The sequence below is a fragment of the Bombus affinis genome, chromosome 9, assembly GCF_024516045.1.
Source record: "Bombus affinis isolate iyBomAffi1 chromosome 9, iyBomAffi1.2, whole genome shotgun sequence".
In the NCBI taxonomy this organism is placed as follows: domain Eukaryota; kingdom Metazoa; phylum Arthropoda; class Insecta; order Hymenoptera; family Apidae; genus Bombus; species Bombus affinis.
The window spans coordinates 808,714-814,779 of NC_066352.1; positions in this window are offsets into that span (position 1 = coordinate 808,714).

Sequence of the window (6,066 nt, forward strand, 5' to 3'; positions counted from 1 at the left end):
TGCAAATAAAACGTTAGGTTGACGCATTGTTGGACTTAGGTTAAATATGTCATAATATTCGATGAGATGATCTTTCCCACTAATTATATGTTTCAGGCCACTGATCATACTGTATACTAATTTCTTGTTACATACAAGTACAGCAAGTTTTATTATTCTGTGTAAATTCCAAGTTCGAATTTTAAATTGTTAAACCTCGACTATTTCCATCAAACCGAATTAAATGATATATAACGCGTTAACAATGCAATCTACTTTTCCTTTTCCGTCTTCAAAAGTGGTTGTTCGAACGAAGCGTTAGTCAGCACGCACGTGCAAACCCTTCCAAACACGACAGCTTAAATGATATTCATCGCGTACCATAAGAAAACCGTACGAGCTACTGGTCGATCGGAAAACTGCAATGGAGCGTTATTAATGATCGAGCGAAACGAATTCAAACGTTATTTCTTGCCGAAGATCGTTAAGATAAGATACGAAAGCCTGGTTTAAGTGGATTTAAATGCGCGGAAATCCAGGGTTATCTTCGATTCGCATTAACTCGCGAATATCCCATTTCGGCCATCTTGCCTCAATTGTATCGTCACGTTCACACGACATTTGCATTATTTTCGTATTATGGGCGGTCTCGCGCACGCCGGACTCTCCGGCGCGACGATAAATCTTCTTAACAACGGGCCGTAGAGACGCCAGCGAGAAGAATATATCCTCCTCGAAGCAAAGCACCCTGGGGATTGATTCGAACCAGCCGCCGAGAATTGCCGCGAATATAAACGGTGGCCTCGGTGCATGAAAACTAGCTGGCTAATGAGTGGAGAAAAACGCCGCTATGAAAAGTGATTATACAGAGAATAGAAGAGAAGAGATCGACTCCTCTTTCTCTTTTACAGACTCTCTCTCTCTCTCCTCAACGCTTATTTCCTCTTTGAATAGGAGGCCGCCTGATTCCGAGCGGCTTGCAAATATCGGCTGATAGCAGTGAGAGCTGCGAGGGCAAAGAGGAAATACGTGCTAGGAAGAAAGAATCGGATTTTGCGGATCAGATGGTCCGATGGCTCGTTCTACTTGTTACGAAGGCCGTCTGCGAATATCTGACAGCAATCATTTGCTATAAGAAAGATGAAAACTGCTTGTTTGGGAATCGGACCACGTTGCTGGATGGAATTATCGAATTTCGTTTCCATCGATGGACGAAAACATCGAGAAATCGTTTTCAAGAGGTTGAACATATTTCGTCGACCGGTAACTGCGGTTCATTCGTCTTCCCACAGGTCAATGAATGCTTTCACGTCTGCGAGACTGGTTTATTTCGGTGACAATTTATTCGCATCTGGGTAGGAAGCCGGAAAAATAGCCACACACTTCATCCACTGATTCCTCGCTTCTTCTCTGTCTTCTCAGGAAATAGTTATTCTCCGTTGAATTCGGTAACGAAGTAGGTGCGAAATTCCTTATTCCACCGATCCATGAACGAACTTAAACCGCTAGAATTGAAACGATAAATTTGCGCAACTCGCTATTGTGTCGAGATACCGTAATCGTTACTTGAAATAGTTATCGCATGCTGTATACCGACTTATCTCAATTATAGCCCACGATTCTTCTCTTAAGTATATGTAACAGGTCTAAGTGCTTGATGTTAACCATCGTAGTTGTACGAAAGGAACTGTCCGTACAATGTTCCAAAGCTATCCGGTTATTTCTGTCCCTGTAATATTGTGTTGGCAACTAAGCGATTGCTGATTTTCTCCTTCCTTAGGTGGTATTGACAAAACCCACAATCACTTAGTTGCCAACCCAATAGTTCGAAGACTATACAGATCGTACAGAAGTTACATGTAGAAACAATGCAAGGTAGAGGCGACTTGCATCATAGAGCCTTTACAAAATATTATTTAATAAATATCTAGCACTGCTTGTAGAATTGATACTCCACAACGAGACGATGAAGAAAGTTTAGATGCACGAGTGACAGATGGGGCATATCTTTCAAATTCCTATATTTAATTAAAAATTAGTAGGAACTATGTTAATTAGAAGATAGAACGTTCTTTCGTTGACCTCTGTTTCTCGTTCTATCGACCTATATTTCTAGAACATCCTCGCAATCTTCGATCAAACTGGATCATTGATTCCAAGTTCTCATATACCGAAATCCTTTTTCGAAATACGCATATGCTAATGCGATTATCATGGCTTCTGTTATTTTCATTCGCCGGGAAAATGTAGCTTTAATAAATACCAAACAGGGTAATTCACTTGAGCGTTCGAATAACAACCATCAGAAGCGAAGTAGTTTTAATTCGACCATTCAGAATTTCGCGTATCGAAGCTGCTCAACAACGGCGAATTTCCAGCTATTCGTTTATTATCCGAGATGAGGAAGGATCGGTGAGGACAGGGCCGCGCAGTTGGTTTATTGTGAATCTCTATTTAAAACGTGTGTGCGAATCGTAATTTCGACGCGCCTTTGAACAGATTTCCCGCGGTCTCTGAGAGCCGGCCGAGGGCACGTTACATCTCTATCATTAAAATTAGAATAGTCGACGCTCAGAGGAAATTACAGACCGTCGGAACTTCGTAGCGGGCGAATACCCGACGAAAATCTAACGACCTGCCCGGACGCGAAACACAGTCCCGTTGGATTCGCCGAAAATTTTTCTCAGTCACATTCGCTACTTTAAAGCGTTCCTTTTTCTTTATTTCTTCCATCTTCCTTCATTTTCTCCGAATCGAACGAATAAAATGAAATTTTCACGGTGATCGTACGATTTGCGGCTATCTGTTCTCGTCTGGTAAAAATCTGGGAACCGATAGAAGAACAATCGATGGAGCAACGAAAGAAACGGATTGAAATTTTGTGAAATCATCCTTTGCGAACCCTTCCGCAGAATATTCCATGAAACGGCTGCATTTTTCTGCGAAACGAAGGGCTTTCTATCGAAAATTCTTCGCGAATGATATATCAAATATGCATATCCAAGACACATGACAAATAATATTAATACGTTCGAGGTGTAGAAATTTCTCACGTTTAGTGTCCCGGTAATACGACGATCTAATAAATCGCCGTTGAAATTCATCGACACGCAAGAAGCATCGAATTCAATTATTCCCGGCAGAAGAAGAGAAAAAGAGGATATTAATTCATGGAAGCTTTTTACATGGATTATGTAAATCGAATTTTATCGCTCGTTTGGATATCTGACATCTTTAAAACTCACTGAATGATGCGAGGCGCTCGACGAGTTGCCATAAAATTTATAAAATAGCTTCGATTATCGTGCATCGAATTAGCAAATAATAGCTTCACACTCGTTTAGACGTTCGATATTTTCTATCGGAATTCAAACCCGAGTTTTCTCTCCAAACCAACGAAAGAGATGGCGAGAAAAATGTGAAAAGCGTAACGAATAATGCTTTACGGAATTCAATAAATATCGATAAAATGAAATCAAAAATGGCTAGGATAAAAGCTGAGCGAGAAGAAGAACGCTGAATAGAAGAGCGAACAATTTTCCCACAGGAACCGATGCAAATTCCATTCGGAAATTACAACTTATAATTGTACTTACAGATCGGAAACCGATTATTTTTACTGCCATGGCGATCCATTATTCATATGTTCGCGGTGCTAACAGAATGGTCTACGAAATGACGTGGGATTTAAAAAGTGAAGGGGTAAAAGCGAGGTCTCCGAGCCTCGTGTTTCTACCGATTTCCAGGACATCGTTTTTCCACGATCCAATCTAAATTTCGTATTCCTCGAGTTGCGTCTAAAGGTGCCAAGGAAATGGCAAATCTTTTCGGCAATCGTGCCATTCGTTTCAAGGACCATACTCGAAGGAATTCGACTTTAATCGTGGCCTATTACGAACAGGAAATATCGTCGATTTGTCTCGGTTGTAAACTTATTATTAATTTCAAGAAACACGTGACAGGATCTATAAAGGGAAGTTTGCAGCAACGTTGGATGGCTACTGCGGCGTATAGTAGATAGAACGGAAATGGTGAAACAGTTTACTGAACGATGGTAGTCGGTGGTGGAAAAAAGAAGAACATCGACACGGCGGCGCTCTGTCCCCGTAAAAAGGTAACAGACGCATCTGCAGTGAATAGGCACTTCGTCCTGAGGAGAAACAATCGTCTCTGACCTGTTTGTGAAAACGGAAAAGTGTCGCTATATGTCATGCACGAGCGGTCGATGCACGAGGAATAAACGTTTCTGGAGCAAAACAACGAGAAGGAAATACAAAAGGGTCGCAAGGTGACAGGAGAGATATTCAGGCGCCTCCGTTTTTTCGTCGCTAACAATCGCGAGATATTCAAACTTGGAACCGTGGCGGAGGATACTACGTACGACACTAAATTAATAATTATGAACTTTGTAGAATTTCCTTTGTAGTAGTCCAACTTTCAGAACCTTAGCGACTGTAAGTGTTTTCGGAATAAACGCACAGTACATTGTACAAAACGAGTAATTGTGTATATCGATGTGTTGCGTTGTTCCGTGAATTTTCAACGAAAATTCAGCCACATATATTGGCAATCGCTTAATTGCCAACCCAATATGTTGGAAATACACAAATAATTCTACAGTTCTGTAATTCAACATGATGTTGCAACTTGAAATAAAGCATAACGTTCGACGCTTATAAACGCCAACTATTTTATTCCATATTAACTTTTGAAAGTACTTTTCATCGTATTTTAATATTCTACGACAGCCTCGATGAAAAGGAAAATCACCCTGGGCACCTTTCTCTTCGTAATTTCCTGATTAAATTATATTCTGCCGAAAGCAAACAAGTGTCTGCGTTCTTTTGAGCGACGGTGTTATTATACTATAATTTTTACTATTATATATAGTAATTGGCAATGTACCGAGTATCGCTCTTGCAAATATTCTAACTTCGTTCGTTCAAATCACCGTATGCATATCTCGCGATGAATAAAGGCGAATTAAATAGATAAAAAAACGAAAAAACTTGATTGACCCTATAGTTTTAATCAAGTCGGCGGTTATTTGACTTTTTTCATCGATCACACACAAACGCTGCGTCGAACGTATTTTTCACCCTCTTTCGTTCGACGTCCTCGATTGTGATTAAACTCGCTAGAGCCTTTCCTTTGAGACGCATTCACGTTTGTCGCCCACTTAGACACACAACTTATATGGAAACGACATACTAAATCAATTATAGACAAAATACGGATAAAAGGAAGACAGATGTACTGGCTAACTAGTCGAAACTCTAAACTCAGCATAGAAAATAAACTAAAAATCTGCAAAACGATAATAAAACCAATCTGGACGTACGGAATACCATTATGGAGGACAGCAGCAATGAGCCACATAAATAAACTAGACTTGCTATAATCGAAGATACTGAGAACAATAGTGAACGCCCAACGGTATGTCAGAAACGAGAATAAGACTTAAAAATACCAACGATCAAAAAAGAAATTGGCAATACATCTAAATCAGCTAGCTGCTGAAGCGAACAAAACTTTGATAGAAAGAAGATTAAAAAGAAAACACCCCATTAAAAAAATAAAATAGTCAAACTCGAAGATGGTATCCCGCTGGGGGTAGCCATTCACATGTTATTTAGCAACTAAGTTAGAAAAATTTACCAAATATCCAGCTGGACAAATTGTAAAGTACAAATTAAATTGTTGAAAATTGTGGATCTTAATCGCGGAAATAAAAGTATAGGAAAACTAAGATTAAGCTTTGAATTTATATTAAAATAGTTTTAAATTTATTTAATAAACGATTTGCAGGATCTTCATCGATATACATTTGCACGCGTCTCAACACTCTCTTTGTCTCACCATCTATACCATACTGCCAACGGAACAGTAGCATTCATGTTTTTCGAGACGCTGTGCACACGCATACTTCCATGTACTCATATTCAAATACGTGTGTCACTATCACGCGGCTAATCTAGTCTAGCACACAAAATTATACATGTAGTATCTTAATGGGTCTTAGAGGAAAAGGACAAGTAATGATGTTTTGATTTAATTAATAATATTCGAAGCAACGAAATGATTACA